This window comes from Vulpes lagopus, chromosome 8 (assembly GCF_018345385.1).
Source record: "Vulpes lagopus strain Blue_001 chromosome 8, ASM1834538v1, whole genome shotgun sequence".
NCBI lineage: Eukaryota > Metazoa > Chordata > Mammalia > Carnivora > Canidae > Vulpes > Vulpes lagopus.
Window position 1 is genome coordinate 46,735,669 of NC_054831.1, and position 18,816 is coordinate 46,754,484.

General features: G+C 37.3%; 1 protein-coding gene across 5 annotated transcripts in view; it reads right to left on the reverse strand.

The window, feature by feature from the left end:
• DCLK1 (doublecortin like kinase 1) overlaps positions 1-18,816 on the reverse strand; it is a 341,749-nt gene that overhangs the window by 264,848 nt on the left and 58,085 nt on the right. The gene's annotated exons all lie outside the window — the stretch shown is intronic.

The following is an 18,816-nucleotide window of genomic DNA, read 5'->3' on the forward strand; positions in this document are numbered from 1 at the left end:
GAGAAAGATAAAACCAGAAGGCAAATTAAGAAATGTGAAGCTAATATCTGAAATTAGTCTGGAGTGAGGTATGAATCAAGAAAGAGTGAAGCAATCCTAGACATAGACTGAGGATGTTAGAGGTCCAGAGATATGAGAAATGACTAAAATGAGGTGATGACAGCCAAGAGAAACTTAAGGAGTATATATAAAGTTGGTCCCATAGCTTGGTACATGAGTGGCTATTTGGAGAAAAAGAAGAAGAATCATATAAGGACGTGAGGCTTAGACGAATGAAGGTCTCATTGATAGGGAAGGCTGCTGAGAGAACTTGATTGAGCATTTGATTTTGCTTTATGCTGAATCTGACCTCCAGGCCAACATTTAATTCAGTCAACCAAAGATAGAGGGTTGGAATTCTCTAAATCCTGTCTCCTTTATTTTTCTCAGGGACAGGGTATAAATGATTGGGAAATCTAGTGGATTTCTCATCAGCACCCATGGCAATAATGGTAATATCTGATTGATTTCATTACTTTTCTAAAACATTTTCCACCCCCAAAACTCTGTTGCATAGGAAGACCACCCTGTGGGTTTAGAATTGTTGGAATGATCTCCCCAAACTAGATGGCAAATCATGTTTTGCAAGACCATGATTAAAACCATCAGTCATGGTGGTATGGCATATGGCTCCATGTGCTGATAAGAAACCAAATAAAATTAGGGGTTACACCTCAGAATGATGCCATTGTACGCTTGGGGTCATTTGTACAGAAATATTCTTTAAGTCAGGTGAAGATGAAAACTGGGAACATTCTCTCCTTCTAATTCCCTATGGCACTACTCCACTTTCTCATCCATTCTCCCTTCACACAGTAATACGAATACACACTTTATTGCTGCACAGAGAAATCTTAATGTTAGAAACTTGGCATTTAAATAATACCTTCCTCCCACAAAGCCAAAAGCAGTTTATAAGCCAGTTTTCTGTGAAATCATCACAGTGGGCCTGGAAAATCAAGGTCTTCATCCCTCCAGGAAACTGTTTTTTCCACTAGACCCCAGTGGCCAGCTGTTAGCTTCAAAGGAAAGATATACAAACACAAGACTTAATTTTAAAATTCTCTCTAGAGATAGAATAGCAATATTCAATTTTCATGAGGTATCTATACATTAACATGTGTTTCTGGTAAATTCCAGGATTTTAATAATAAAATGTCTACTAATCAATGACATACTCATCCATTTACTATTTATTCTGTCTCAGGTCATTCTGTCAAAGCCCCACAGTTGATTACCTTTTAAATACAAATTCCCACTTTTGGTGGTACAGTAACCAGAAAGCATACTTTTTCTTGTTTTATCAACCCCATTATCATAATTATTGAGCTCTCTGTGAGTATGAAATATAGACTTCTGGATATTCATGCCAATTGGAGAAATATCCAACTGTGGCCATAGCTCAGAAAGCCAAGAACGCAGGCAGAAAATACCCAAAGTATTTACTTTGTGTCCAGCAAACACCAGGACACAGTGACTGCAAGGACTGGAGGAAATGGTCCACAGGCTAGATAAGGAAGCATTCATTACGTCAGCTGTGAAAAATGCAACATAGGCTTAGAAATCGGGTGTGGAGTCGTACAAAACCATACAGGAGTGGAAGCAATGGGACTGATTATGACAGAGTCAAGATCTCAGAGAAGAAATCTTTCAGGAGACCAAGAGAAAGCATGTAAGGATGGAAATGGAGTGGAGTTCAAGGAGGGCATGTAGGGCCATGAGGCTGGATAGAATTCTTAAAACTGAGGTCACCAGGGTACAGCAACAGCAAACTAGTTCCTCCCTTTCTTCAACTGAGTGGGAATTTCTTCTCACCTATGGCCAGTTGCAAGATTCAATCTTAAAATAAGTCCTAGCACATTAAAAAAAAAGAAGTACCCTGTTACATGTTTTTTTTTAATTATAATAAGTAAAGAGGCATCTAAAGACGAATGCTTACTCTGAAATTAGAATAGCTAGTTGTTCACACCATGCACTCTGATGGCTGAGAAAGTACTTAAACTATAAGCAAAACATTTTAAAGTCCCAAGTCTCCAAAATTTCCACTTGGATGCCTTTTTTTTTTAGCTACTGTCTCTCTGTCTCTCCTTCCACCTATAGAGTGACTGACAAATAATCCTACCAGTCCATAGGACACTTAATAAGAATAATATTATATCTGGAAGAACTAGCAGAGACAATTTCTAGTTTAAATGCCACAACACAGATAGAAGTGAAGTGACGATATGTGAATGTCTGGCTCAATTTAGTGCTTGACAGGAAGCCCAACACAGCAATATTCCAAACAACCAAACATTTAATATGGTAATCTAGTATCTGCTCAAAACTAAGTAGCAGCCAGAGATTTTTTTTGGCACTAAATCATACCATAGTAAATTTCAAAGTCCCCCATCAATGTGTCATCTTTCATAAAATACCATTTAAGTCACCACAATGCCTTGGAAACCCTAAAGTCCTATTTTTCAGACTTTTCATCTATTTAAGCAGCCCTCTGTCTAAATTTGGAATGCTTCTGTCAGGTACAATTCTGTTTGAGTCCTGGTTGTGATCTGTACTTTGGTTGAGCTCCCTGTCATCTTAAAATGTCATTCTTGTCTGGAAACACCCCAATTCTTTCAACCATGCTTATTTATCTGGTGGCTTTGATGTTTAAGAAACACTGTACTTAATTAGAAGAAGCCACAAGGATTACAGAATTGTCTTTAAATTTCACTCACCAATGATCTATATAGAAAGATTCAAACAACCCTAAATCATGCCTCCTTGACCAAACCTTCCTATGTCTAACTGGGTGTTGCCTGGCATCCACTGGAATGTGGATACCCATAGTGGTGTCAAGGACTTGCTGTCTTGCTTATTGCTCTATTGTCAATGCTGAGAATAGTACTCAATAAATCACTGCTAAATGACTCAATTAGTGAATAATTTCTGAACTCACAGAGGAAGAGACTGGGTTCACAAACAAACACAAAGCCAGGAGAGAACAATACAGAGAAACATGAGGAAGCCCCATCTGTGTTGGAATGAGAGGGGCATGGGTGCTGGGTCCCGACAGTTGGGATCTCAACTATTACTTAATATATCCCTTTGAAAATTAAACCTCTTGCTTCATTGTTAAAATGGAAATAATAACACCTTGCAGCAGAGCTTCTGTGAGAATTAGAGATAATTACATAAAATGCCTGCCTGATACATAAAGACTCCCAAATAATAGCAATGACGATGGCACTGTTGACTGTGATAATGGCAAATGCAAACTCTGATGGCTCAGACTAAAAAGCAACAGAGAAGAGTACTTACTGGCCATCAATAGGAGTCCATGTGGAAACTTCTTTGAAACTAGACTTGGTCTACCTTAAATAAAAGTTGAAGACACAAACCATCATTCAAATTTGACATTCCAATTTCATAACACGTTCAGGTCACTCTGACATCTCCTAATGTCAAAAGATCAGTAACCTTGGCCCAACTGTTATCTGTACACTTGAGTATATTTCCTCAGATGACCACAAACAATGCAAGGTCTTCATTCATGCATTTGTTTGCTGATGTCTGTATCTGATGTCCTTTGGCTGCCTGTCTGTAACAATGCTGCCAGTAGTGTTGTAAGAACAGTATCTGTTTAATTTGACTTGCCTGGAGCCAATACAGCAGCATGCGCATATGGAAACAAAATGATTTTGATATTGATCATGATTTCCATCATCTAAGCTAAGATAAAAATTATTAACTTCTAACACAAAAGTCTTCCAATGTCACCAGGATACTGCAAAGTACATTTAGATTTGATTCTTAGATACCTTGGAAGGTTCTAGATGACACCTTCTCAAGCCGGATGTTCAGTGCCCCCAGATGTCCCAGAGACATTACAAAGGGCAGAAAAGAAAGGAAAAACCTAATTCAGAATATTTTTGCTTTCAAATGACTTCTCTACCTCTGGGAAAGTTATATCACTGGATCATGGCTTCAGTTCGGCTCTGACCATTTTTGAAATATGTGAAAGAAAAATTATGCATAGTTACTCTGCTTCCCAGCAACTTGAATGCCCTTGAGACTCTTATTTTTGGAGAAGGTGTGGCATAGGTCACTTGGGAAAGGGGCAAGGAAGTCTAAGAAGAGTATAGGTATGCTGGATATTTCAAAAGTCACCATACTTGCCAAAATGCCCACCCTTTGCTAAATGGGAATTAGAGAAACGGTCAGTATAGAGGGGTTTGTTTCTTTTCACCATAAGAGGAAGAGCTGTCAGTACCCCATTTGAAAAAAAAAAAACGTGGGAAGAGCTAAAGAGAACTGTTCTCTTACTGGAAAATAATATCTGGTGTGTTTTCAGAGTGTCTAGTTAGAAATTCCACCTTTTTGAAAGCCTTCCAAATTGTAGGTTCATTCATTAACATAGATTCAGTTCGTAGCACTCATCTTGGCACAAAATACAAGCAGTAAATCTTCATTGCATGAAAAAGTGAAATGATTAGTGGTTGTTGTTACAAGAAATCCCCACAAAGAGTTTCATAAATCCATTAAACAGATGATTACACTTTTAAAACATGACTTACAGGGTAAGTTTTGACACTCTGATAGCTATAATCAATCTGTAATAATCAAGTAAAATGAAAAGTAATAAAGGTATGCCAAATGGTTCTCACAAAAAAAGGAAGAGAATGTGGGTCCTGCACTATCTGTTTGCTTGTTTTATTAAAGATTTTATTTATTTATTCATGAGAGACACAGAGAGGGGCAGAGACACAGGCAGAGGGAGAAGCAGGCTCCCTGTAGGGAGCCCGATGTGGGACTCGATCCCAGGAACCCACAATCACGACCTGAGCCGAAGGCAGATGCTCAACCACTGAGCCACCCAGGTGCCCCAGTCCTGTACTATTTAATGAATACTACTCATATACCACATTCCTGCTGTAAACAAGACTGACTGGAAGCATTCACTGGATTTAGTAAATAAGGTAAAATAATGCAGCTGCTCATCTGAAAACCTACAAAGCTTTAAGCATCATTGAGTATATTGCAGTTGAACAAATGGCCAGAAGAAGACATATATAGCAAATTGTCCATCATAAATTTGCTCTTGCTCAACACTAATGCCATCGGGCTGTAGATGAGACAAAGGTCTACTGAACTTTATGAGAAGGCAGAAAACAGTGAAGGAAAGGGGTAACTTCATCCTTACTCTGGACAAGGAATAACAACATCTATTGTACAAAAATAAATAAATAAATAAATAAATAAATAAATAAATAAATAAATAAGAGAGAGAGAGAGAGAGAGAAGTAATGAAACACGAAAATTCTGTGTAAAACTTTTGTATTTATTGCATAATAGCAGTACCTAACTCCAATCATCAGAATTTTAGTCTCAAGTAAAAACAGGATTGCAACACCATTACTTTGAGATCATTACCTTCCTTCAAAGGTGATTAAATCAGGAAAGGCAACAGTCCTAATGATTCATCCACTTTTCTAAATAATGCTGGATATGTTCTCCAAACATTTACTCTTCTGTAAAAAATATCTCTGGGATTCCTGACCTTAGACAGATTATAAATGTGTAATAATTGAACAAAATATAGGTCATGTTTCTCAGCTACCTGTGTCACGTAATGCCTAGGACTCCTCAGAGAAGATACCTAAGTTTAAACCCTAGCTTCAGGGACCCCTGGGTGGCTCAGTGGTTGAGCATCTGCCTTCAGCTCAGGTTGTGATCTCGGGGTCCTGGGATTGAGTCCTGCATCGGGAGAGAGTTTCATAAATCCATTAAACAGATGATTACACTTTTAAAACATGACCTACAGGGTAGGTAACTTACTTGATTATTCCCCCGTAGTGGGAAATCTGCTTCTCCCTCTCCCTCTGCTTGTGCTCTCTCTTGCTCTCTTTCGTATAAAAAAATAAAATATTTAAAAAACGAAAACAAAACAACCCTAGCTTCAAAACTCATTCACTAGGTGATCTTAACTTACTTAACAGCTGTGTGCCTCAGTTTACTCATCTATATAATGGAGATTATAATAGCACCTATCTTAGGGTTCTTGTGATGATTAAAACAGCTTTATATGTTAAATATGTGGTGGGCATAGAATAAGCATGCTAAATGCTAGCTAGTATTCATTCCTACAACTTGGGTTGTTCTTCCTTTGTAAAAGGAAAACAAAAATATGAAAGGAAGAAGGATTTGAGAAGACAACCCTTTAATGACTGATGTAGAGACTCAACCCCCTGAACCCCCCAAAATTAAATAACAATTGAATTTATAGTGTAACACAGGAAAATACATATGCCATTACATTATGTAAAAGAAACAGAGGATATCAAATTGAATATATAGAAAGATATCTATATACACTCTTAATCATTTATATATGACTATATCAAAATGCTAATAGCAATAGTAAAGGTCTAAGGTATATAATTATGGCTGTTTTGAAGTTTTTCCTCTACTACCAAACGCTGTATCTGCACAGGAAAAGAAAAAACACTAAAAAAGCAAGTCCCAGATAGCAGAACAACAACAACAACAACAACAACATCACTTCTCATTTGAGTAACAATTTACAATTTGCCAAGGGTACAATACACGTGGTGTTATCTGCACCTCAAATAACCTCCTGAAGTATGCTGAGCACATACATATAGCATTTCCATCAGACCAGGCACCTAAGGGTTAGAAAGGTCAAGTCCTTTTCCACAATAAAGCAGTGGGTAAGGTGGGGGCCTGAGGTCAATACAGGGCTTTTTCACCCAAGTTATAATTCTTCCCATGAGGGCATTCTGGATCAGAATGGATCCAGAATACTAGAATCGATAGCTGTAGCTGCTTTGTCAATCACTGGGAACATTCCTCTCCTGGACTGTGAAATGGGGAGTAAATGGCACTACTTTCCTAAACACATCTTGTCATAATAAGAAACAAGATACTGTACTAGCCTTTGAAGTAACCACTAGTACATTCCTCTCTGAATGAGCTCAGCATGGCCCAATAAATCAGGCACCTACACCTTCTTCCATCATAAATTGGGAGGTCTGGAAAGAATCTGTGCTAATAACCGATTTCTTTTCTTTTCTTTTCTTTTCTTTTCTTTTCTTTTTCCTTCCTCCCATCCATCCTTCCTTCCTTCTTCCCTCTTTTTTCTTTCCTCCTTCCCTTCTTCCTTTCTTTCCCTTTCTTTCTCCTTCTTTCATAACCTTTCATTCCTTCTTTCCCTTTCCCCTCCCTCCCTCCCTCTCTTTCTTTCTTTTTGGCGTAATTCAGCAAGTAAGGCTAATAGCTTTGAAGAATGCGGTCCTGGTACCACACCACAGCTCCATTTCCTGTAGGGCAGCCAAAATGCCAGGGCTCTGTCTTTCCATTAGATTTCCAATCTGCTTCTCTTAGGCTATCCTTTCTGCCCCAGGAGATGACAGCATGAAACATTCCCTTCTATTTCATTCAACACCACTCTACAAAATGAGCTCCACCCCACCTCACTCCTCAAAATTAGTTTTGTTCTTCAGTCAGATGTAGGGGTGCTGGGCAAATGCTTTAGTGGGAAACAAAAAGTTACAGATATGAGCTTTAGGGAGCACAAAAGAACTACATACATACATAAAAATGTTCATATTTTTAGAGTATAGGAAAAATTTTAAGTATTCAGAAGAACATAGTAAGAAAAGATGACCAAATTGATGAACATTTAAAAAAATTCACAATACCAAGTTTCGATTCCAGCATTTTATATTGTGATTTTTGAAAATTTATGGTATAAAAAACACAGCCAGATGTGCTAAGACTATAAAAGCATACTGTTCCTATTATTGTGGCAATAGATGACCTGGTTAGTTTCATGCTGGGCAACAAAGATGAATTTCTCTAATTCAAATGCTTTTGACACTGTACATCATTTTGGCTGACTATACTATCTTGGTCTCAGGTTATAAATAAGAGGCCATGTAAATCAATCTTAGCCTCTTTAAACAAAGCCACAATAAGAAGAATGGTTTGGTATTCAGTGAATATAAGCCGCTCTAAATAAATCTTAAACTCAGCTTTGAATGACTTCTATGTAAAACTCATATAATACAGTTTTTACAGGCCAAAAATCAAATCCTTGGATTTTTAAAAAATTCTACTCTTAAGCTTCTTCTTTTTCTAAATCTTGGCAGAGTAGTCTTTTATACAAACTTTCAAGTTCTTTTACAAAGAAATCTCCAATATTTAATAAATAGTTAACAAAGAAAGCTTTAATAGAAACTCATGACAGGGCCTAAGACACAATAATTCAAATTAAGTGTTCTCTAAAATAACCTTCTAGAGTGCTTTTCTAAAAGATGCAGGAGAAAATAATTCATTTCACTAGTCTCAAAACAGGGTATTTCAAATCCTCTTCCTAAGAGCATGAATAATGGGTGCTATGAAGTACATGTTCTTTCAAAACATACTACCTAGTTTGGATGAACTAAAAACTTCAGGATTATATGAAGATAAGCTAAAATAAAAGGAAAGAAATAATAAAAGGTATGTTACTATTTCCAAAGATATCAATCAAATAAAAGTATAGCTTCTAACTGATTTATATTTAATAACATAATATAATATCACTTTAGGGTAGTATAGTCAAATACAGTAGTCAGGTAAAAGTTATATATCAATTTAGGGTAGTCTAAAGCACTTTCTAGGGTACATGATTTGCACCCTGTGCATGACATGACATACATGACATTATAATAATTTCATCCTCTTACTCACATGAGATACTTAGCATTAATTTCCATTTGTTATAAGAAACTAAGGTACTACAAGAATTGAACAATGATGGAGAAAGAGACCAAGCACAAAATTTTGTTGGAAAACTGGGGTCCAGAAAATCATTCTTGGAAAATGTTATTTTGAACCATAATTAAAATGGAGGAAAAAGCTTCAAGGGATTTTGATTCTTCTATAACACAATCCTCTTCCTGAACCCAAATAATATTAAACTGAATTCAAATTAAGCTACATAACTCAGCCAATACGCAACAGAAACAAAAACAAGAAATGAAGAAATCAAGAATGCTATTCAAGACTCTTTCTTCAATGAGAACATGACTTAATTTATTAAAATGTATTTTGGTTTTCAGCCCAAACCTCCAAGTTATTAGGCTTCATGAAAGCCACAGAACTTGCTCTTGAGGTGACACTGAGTCACTAGGAAAGTAAGAGGAAATGACTCTTGCATGACCTCCACCAAGACGGCCTTTACCTCCCCTTCCCACTCTCACTTGGCACCACTGTTTTCCCAGTTCCCTTTTCCTGAAACACCCTTTCCCTTCCTCTCTACCCATCAACTTTGTACCCTCTGCCTTCCAAGAAATAGTTTCAGTCTCCTGTCCTTCTACCATCCAACTGTTCCCACCCTGATCTTGCATTCACTCAGGTTGTGTCACAACTTCAATGCTTATGTGAATGTTGCTTTAGAATTATCATCTCACTGTCTTCTTTCTAAGAACATGAGTAACAGGATGTTTTCTATCACTCTCAGAGTAGTGATAGAATTGAACTTGTGTATTTTCCACAGTGACTTGCAAGACATACAATCTAAAAGGATTTAAATGCTAGAATTTGGTGTTATTCCTTTAAAATAAGTGCTGAGTATCAGCAGCAATGAACTAGAATTATCACCTGGGCTCCAACAGAATACTGCAATCAGCTAGTCAACAAAGAAAGAGTTCTTGAGGACCAACTGTGTCTGGTGAAAAGAGAATGAGTTTAGATGTAATTTTGACTCAAGAGACTTGTGTTATTAAGAAAAATTAAATCCTCGGGTATCCAAGAAAGCTCAGAATTTTATAATTCCCATTTGTTGAAAAGAATCTGAAAAGGAGAAACGTTAAGTCTTTAGGTCACCAACTTCTTCAGGTGGCTTCAGTCCCAGCTCTGACCCAAAGACAATAAAGTCCTCTCCCACAGAAACCAGTTTGTTTCTTCTTAAAATGGATACTAATTTCAAAACTGATCTCATGAGGTGGTTCTGAGAATTATAGGCAACAAAGCCCAAGGAAGTGTTTTTGGAAAGATTTGAGTGCTACATAAATATGAACTTGTGGTAATAACACTAATATTAGCTGTTCAACATCCTTGAAAAATGACCAAGAAGGGTCAAAAGTGATTTGAGTCACTTCAGCTTCCAATCAGAGAATTTGTATTAGATTGGGGCAGATTCTTACCAAACAAGGCCATACAAATTCTTTTTTTTTTTTTCCATTAGATTATTCTCACTTGGAAGGTTTCTTAGATGATTGGCTGACCTCGCTTCCCATATCTTTGTTTTTTTACCAGTTATTATGTATCATTTTTCTCTATCTTTATAGGGAGGCATATTCTTCCCTTTTGTAACATCTTTAACATTTCAAAATTTTTTACCAAAAATAATGTTAAAATATTTTCTTACATTGCCATTGTATAGCTTCATTCTCTTTGGAACCCAAGTCTCCCTTGAAATTAAACACTTAAAACTGCAGAAGTGTGTTAAGATTTATTCTTTCTTAATATATAAATCTAATGTAAGAGGTTTAATACATTGAAAAAACAATCTCATTTTAAATTAGTGAAATTAATATTTGTACAGCACTTTGTAAGATACCACATGTTTATAAACATATCAGTTAATTCCCTAAATAACATCATCAACATGATTGTCACTATTATTGCCATTTCAGTCATAAGGAAACAAATTCAACAATGCTCGGATGGTGTGTAATGAAACCAAAGGATAGCCAGTTCCAAATCCTGTATTCTTTCTACTTTCATTACATTATTTCATGTCAAAATATAGATTAATAGCTATAGTAACAGCTAACCTTCACTGGGAAATTTATACAGGTGCTGCTGTGGGCCTAAGCACTTTAACTGTATTATTTCATGTAAATTCACAAAACTCTACAAACTAAGAATTTCTGCCACCCCAAATTTACAGATGAGGTAGCCAAGGCTGAGAACAACTAGAAAACTTTCCTGGCTCACACACCAAGAGGGAGCAGAACAGAGATTCAAATCCCAGGCTAAATGACATAAAGTGAATGGACTTAACCACTAGATTATACTGCTTTTTGGTTGTCGTGAATATTCACATTAATTAATTCACATACATCAGGACAACTTGAATTTTATTGCAGAAACTGACAACTTGCAAACTGAAACTCAAAAAATACTAGTGATTATGTGTTATCAAGATAGGCATTACGAAGAAATTATTATCTGTTAGTCCATGTAGACCAAATGCTCAATGTTTACAGAGTCAAATATCTGATGAAAGCCACTCATATTACCCTACTTCCTTCACCAGCTTCCTTCCCATTCCTTCCAGAATATGTCCCATTGCCAGCATGTCCAGGTGTCACTGCCCTCCTGCGTACTGCCTTCACTCAGCTTCCAGAATCTGCTGATCCCCTCATCTACCTGGTCACCCCCCCTCAATCCTCTATATGATGTCTTGTCTTCTCCTTCATCTGTTGTTTTTGGAGCACTGCAAAATTAAGGTTGTTCCTTGGAACTCTTCTTGGGTGACTCTCATTTCCTTGGTGAGCTCATCCAGTTTCATGGCTTTAAATATTATCTGCTAACTCTTCCTAATTTATATCTTCAGCCCACATCTCCCTCCTGAATTTCAGACTTGAATCAACCACCCATTCAGTATCTGCACTTGTATGACTAGCAGAGGTCTTAAAACTGAGTACATTTAAAGCTGAGTTTCTATCTTATTCATAGATCTACCAATAATATATAGAAAATCACTAACACATATTAGGCACTCAATAAAAGGGTTGCACTGAATTAATACATACAACCCAGTTGAATGAACACAAGTCTCAATAGCAGAATAACAGTGATATACTCTGCAACTAGCAGCTCTACTGCTTTAAAAGGATTCGATCTGAGTCAGTTATAAAAGTACAGTAATTATTTTGCTGCCCTCACACAGTCATGAAAAGTCAAGTTTCCTAGATAACTAGAAATTCTGTAATTTAATCACAAAAGTAATTATGTTCTGTTGTGTCATAATATGTATACGTACAATAGAATTTCATTATTAACCATGCTCATCATTACATGTTCTGGCATATCCTGGCTTAAATAACATTCTCTAGGACATTACTAATACCCCAAAGACAGCCTGTGAGAAACATATTATGGCACAGCAAAGATCCCCCACTGGGTGAGGATATCATTCACAGACACACCTACTTATCTGTTCACATCAGGAAGTATCTTGCCTTATCGAGATGACTCATTTTTAAATTATTTTTAATTTTTTAATTATTTTTAAAATATTTTATTTATTTATGAGAGACACACAGAGAGAGGCAGAGACACAGGCAGAGGGAGAAGGCTCCCTCTCATGCAGGGAGCCTGACGTGGGACTCGATCCCAGTTCTCCAGGACCACGCCCTGGGCAGAAGGCGGCGCTAAACCGCTGAGCCACCCAGGCTGCCCGAGATGACTTATTTTAAAAGTTAATAAGAGTTTGGTCAACTTAAAATGCTTTGTTTCTCACCTTGGGATTAGCATAGTTGGAGAAATACAAACATACTCAAATTCCTTTTTATATATGCACACATTAAAATTCATTCAAAGATTAATGTACATACCATCTCCATTTAAATTATATTTCAATAATTTCAACTTAAGCAACAAGTAAGAAAAGGAAGGGGAATAAAAGATCTGCTATTTCTTATAGCTACTACTTTTATAAACAGCTTTATTAAGGTATAATTTATACATAAAATTGACCCATTTTAAGTGTAGAGTTCAATAATTTTTAGTCATAAAATTCAACCACTGTAAGTTTATGATGATTTTTAGTGTCAATATATACATACGGTGTGCAACCATTACCACAATCCAGTTCTAGAACACTTACTTATATCAGCATAGAAAAACTCCTCATGCCATTAAGCAGTCATTCTCTGCTCCCAACTCCAGCCCCAGGCAACCACTAATCTACTATCTAACTTTATACATTTGCCTCTTTTGGAAAACAGATACTATTTTTAAGGACCTCCTTTGGCCTAGATCTCTAACTAAACATTTCACATATATTATCTCACTTAGTCCTATGATAACCTACAATAAATACAAGATATTATTATTTGCCCAACACTATAGATGATGAACTTGAGGCTGAAAGGGTAACTAATGTGTCCACTGAGACACAATAGTCTCAATTATTTGGGGCCACAAAATAACCTGCTTGTATTTGAGGATCTCCAATAGATAATTAATACAATATAAGAAATTTATAGAATTCTATCAATCCAAACCAAGCAAAGAGAGTGAATGGTACTCAGTCAGGGTTTAACCGTATCACCTCCTGCCATAACCCAAATCAGCCCTCCAGGCCTGACAGCCAAGGACAATGGCTCTGGCTGACTCACACCTGAGATATGGAAATAGAGCTTGCACTTGTCCTTAGCACCTATTTTAAAAATAAGGACCTTGCTACTTCTGACCTCAAAGACTCACACATCACTGATGACCTAATGCAACACACACCCATGAAATAGGCCCATGGGCCATAACAGACAGATATGCACCTGAATTACTATGCCTAAAATAGCTTATAAAATCATAGTCAAAAATCCATATGAGCTAAGTTAAGAAATTATTTCTATAAAAACTACAATATATGTTGTACACCACTATAGAAAAAGGTTGGTTAAAGTTTCCAGGTTATTTTTTTAATTGGGAAAGCCATTTGATTGTGGTACATGCACTATAATTCATACCACTTCCAACTGGAATATTAGAAAATGTAGATCATACACAATCGAATATCAGTATCATACTTCCACACTGACCTACAAAGATGAACAGCTTCCTTTCACGAGAGCCCAACATTTAAGAAAGAAGACTGTACAGCTTATTTGGTGTCTTGTAAATGCAGCAATAGATTCTCTTTTGTTGAATAAGTCATTGACATCAAGTGATTGATGAGACAGAGATGAGAACTAAGATGCTCTGAAACACCACACAATTGTCAGTTTCCATAAGCACCTATACCTAAGTGTAACTGCCAGGCTAAGGAAAGTCAGGAAAATCCTTCGGAATCCTTCAGGCTGCAAATAAAGATGGAGGCCTAACTCGAACAAGTACTAAGATTCCCACTGCCTGTCACTGCCAAGAATGAAGTCACTCGGTAACAGACTCACAGCTCCTTATGCTTTGTGCAGCAAAGGCTGCTCCTTAGCAACCCATGTCGACAATTGAGTTTCCACGGAAACCAGAAAGCTCAATTTATAAAACTAGGAAACAAAGCAACTGTAAAGGCAATATTAGACACAGAAGGTAACTCTATTCTTATCATCGCTGCTGAATTCCTACCAGTGGAATGGCACAAATATTTTATTTTTAAATCTTTAAGGAAAAAAAATCAATTTATACCACATTACTCCCATCCACTGATTCTTTCTGAAAAAAGGGTGGGAAATACATTTTTAGATGCATTTTAGATTCTCATTCAAATGAGAATTAGCATTAAAAATTTGTGTTTTTAAAAAGCAGATGGTTTTTGAAGGTAAAGAATATCTTTAGAATCTCTGCAAAATATAAATTCCTTCCAGATCACAAGCAGAATTCTAAAGACTTCATTCCTGTATAAAACAAGGAGATATATTGTCAGGTTTGTTTCCATTACTTCTTGTACACAACTACTATGGCTTTCTGAATAACACATTTTTCTCATGCAGGGAGTAGTATATGGGAGCACAGAATGAGAGGAAATATGAGTGAGGATGAAACCAATAAACATAGGCATTATTTATAAGCTACATCTGACTATTCTGGGAAATCAAGCATATGTCACATGTCACCAACTGCCATATAACTTAGAGCTCCCAAACAATTTTATAAAGGCAAATGAATGAACCATTTTCATGAAAAATTTCTCTCTATTGTCTGCCTCTTAAGATAGATCAGCCCTTCTTTATTGCAAAGCCTTATTTAACCTGTGAGCCTCAAATTCTCAGACATAAAATGTGGATGGAATTAATAAGAATTAAATGAAATTGGATGAATAATAGCCGAAGCACAGTATAGGCACTTAATAAATGCCAGTGCTGGCTTACTGACCTGACCGACCTTCTTTCAATATATTTTGTATTTTTTTACCGCTATCACATTTTTAATCTGTAAGACTACTTTTTTTTCTTGAGGAAATAGAATGAATAGAACTTGCTGCATGGAAAAACAAAGTGTTTAACAGGGAGAAAATTATGTTTTGAAATTTATGCAAAGAAATGCTGACTGGCAGTGTGCCTGGGTGGCTCAGTCAGTTTACTGTCTGCCTTCAGCTCAGGTCCTAATCTTAGGGTCCTGAGATCAGCCCCACATCAGGCTCCTGGCTCAGCAGGGAGTCTACTTCTCCCTCTCCCTCTGCCCCTTCCTCTGACTTGTGCTCTCTCCTTCTCTGTCTCAAAGATTTTTAAATTTTTTTAAAAATGGTGACTGACATAGGGTTACCAATTCAGTATCGCAAAGGATGTCAGATTTCTGTAGTCTGATTGATATAGGTGGAGCTGACACTAGTATTTGTGAGCACATTCACAATAGTCACGTACCTTATTTTCGTATATCATCTTCACTTCCCTAGTCTTCCTTATTGAATGGAACCAGTGCCTGAAAACTGCAGATGGCTCAACTCTCAAAAACAATCTGAGAATTAATGCAAGTAGTCATTTGCTCAGTTCCTGAAAAGCTCTGATTGCACTTGACTTCTCCTTCCATTTCTGCTATTGTGTGCCATTCTTATCATATAGTTCTGAGAATTCTTCCTCCGCACAGTTTAACAGAAGAATTTTTCAAACCTGATTCTCCCTGGCGAATATCAAAAGACCCTGGTTCTTGTATCAGTACCAAAATTACATTAATTCAATGATTTGCTGATTCCTTGTCATCTGCACAGTACCACTACAGATGCAAGGACAGGAGAAAGACTTAAGAAGAGTATAGGCTTAAATTAAGAAGAGACTTAGGGACATCTCTGACCCAATGGGTAAATTACGTCCTTTCAGCCCTGTTGACTAGTATTCTGCTTCTCCAGCTACTGCATGCACACTTTCCTAACAACAGGAAATTCCTGATTCCAACAGCAGCTCCGGTGGTTAGAAATTCAGATTGTACCTGCCACCCTATACTTCACCTGGGTAACATCTACGCATGTTTCAGCTCTACCCTTCAAAGCAACACGCTCTAAATTGTCTCCATCTTCTACATGATGCTCTCTCAGATGTCTGAAGATGAGGTCATCCAGCCCAAGAAAGAATGGACTGGGGCGCCTGGGTGGCTTAGTCTTAACATCCAACTTTTGATTTCAGCTCAGATCATGATCTCAGGGTGGTGAGATGGAGCCCTGCAGCAGGCTCCATGCAAGTGAAGCCTGTTTGGGATTCTCTCTGACCCTCTCCCTCTCTAAAAAATAAATAAATAAAAATTAAAAAAAAAAAAAAAGAATGAACCAACAGTTAGACTATAGTTCCTTCTTTCACATCTTCCTAAGAAATCTCAAACAAATCAGTTAACCCTTCTAACTTTATCTTCCTTGCCTATAAAACAGTTATAATAATCCTCCTATTGAAGGATACAAAGAAGGGGAAAAGAGAAAGTGGGGAAAGAGAAAAAGCAAATAGAGTAGTAGAGAAAGTGGTGTCATTTACTGAACGCTTGATACCAGGCTTTCTCCAAGTGCTGAGTGCTTCTCAACTATACTCACTATGTTCTGTCCCATTTTACAATGAATACATGTAGACTTGCCTAGAGTCACACTGCTATTAACTCTTAACCACTATGCCTTATGACCTTTCTGTATCTCACGTTCTTTGTTCCCCAAATTGTAACATATTGAGTACACATAATTATTTTCCAGACCAAGCAATCCCAATTCACCAATTACTTCCTATGTAATTTGGATTCAAGAATTTTCGGCAATCTACTCACCCCCCAGTGGATGCACACTGGCTTGCCAACATCCCCTGGAAATGGATCACTGAGACATAACTGTGTACTAAGAGGGAATGATTAATTACCAACCACTTTGCTAGTGCTGGAGAAAGCAAAAGTGAATAGACAGTTCTTGTCCTCAGGCAGCCGAAAGTCTGTTAGAGTGTAAGACATTTAAGTAGGAAGAAATAATATTTTTTAAAATGCTATGTTAAAACCATGAAGAAGGCATCATGGAAGAAAGTGGAAGAAGAACCAGAAGCAGTCAGCACTGTAAACACAGTCTCAACACTTGGAAGAACACAGTGAGACAGTCAACCCCCTAGGGCCACACATTCTGTTGCATATGTCCCCTCAGGATTTGCCTTAGCAAGTCATAATACATGGTTGACCCATTCTGGTTAACAAAATTCATGTCATTTCCCCATAAATTAATGCCAAGCTATTGCCCTGACCAATACTTATATAATTGGTATTGAGGACATAAATGGAGAGCTTGCGGTATCATGAACATTAATATGATATTTTTGTGACCCATCATTTGTGTAGGTCATAATCATCTGATTCTTTCACTAACCCTTACCTTAGTAATATAAGTACTATGGACTGAATGTCTGCTTCCCCAAAATTCATATGTTGAAGCCCTAATTCCCATTGTGGTGGTACCTGGAGGTGGAGCCTTTGGGAGACAATTAGGTTTAGAGGAAAATATGAGGGTAAAGTTCCATGCTGGGATTAGTACATTATAGGAAGAGAAAGAGAGCCTGGAGCATCCTTTCTGCCATACAGTGAGATGGTGAACATCTACAGGACAAGAAGAGGGCCTTCACCAGACACGAAATCCGCTGGCTCCTTGATCTTGCACTTTCCAGCCTCTAGAAGTGGGAGAATAAATGTCTGTTGTTTCAGCCACCTACTTGATGGTATTTTGTTATAGTAGTCCTAACTGACTAAGACAATAAGCCTACCAATTATGTCTTCTTTAGCACACGGGCCAAAATGTGTTAAAAGCATCTAAACAATGTTCACAGGACTGAGGCTTGCTGTTGCAACTGAACCCCCTCCAAGCTGGCAATGTTTGCACTAGTTGGCTCAAGTTCTTAAAGGGTAGAAATCCTCCTACTAGTTTTTCATGTCAGCCTTAAGAAAACCATGGTATTTTATCAAATTATTATTAAAAGTGATCTACAAGTTGAATATACTAAAACTTTTGCAGGGTGTTTGGAGAGATGAGCTGTGTGTAAATGAATTATCTGAGTAGTGGAGTGAGTGGATGTAAAACACCACAAACTACAAGCAAAGCACTGATGGAAACACAAAGTCGGGTTAGTTTTTGGTAGAGTTCTCAAATAGCCTTATTTTTTTTTTAAAGGTTGACTGATTGATTTGAGAGAGAGAGAGTGCACAAGTGTGAGCAGGGAGAGGGGCAAAAGGAGAGGGAGAAGGAAAGAAACAGACTCTCCATTAAGCATGGAGCCCAACATGGGGCTTGATCTCAAGACCGTGAGATCATGACTTGGGCCAAATCAAGAGTTGGACGCGTAACCAGCTGAGCCACCTAAGCGCCCTCGAATGTCCTTATTTTATATAGACTTAAATATTTTGATATAAAACATTAATAAGGTTGTCAATTTATGCATACAAGAAAAATCAGGCTTGAATTTTATGACTCTGCTATTTTACTGGGTCTTCAAGAATGCATCCATCTATAAATGGTGACTCATCACTTAGGGAGGGCTGTTTGGAGAAGATAAAACTGCAGGGCATGATGGACACTGATTCTGAGAAAAAGGAGCAATTCCGTTCAGTGACAGAAAGTAA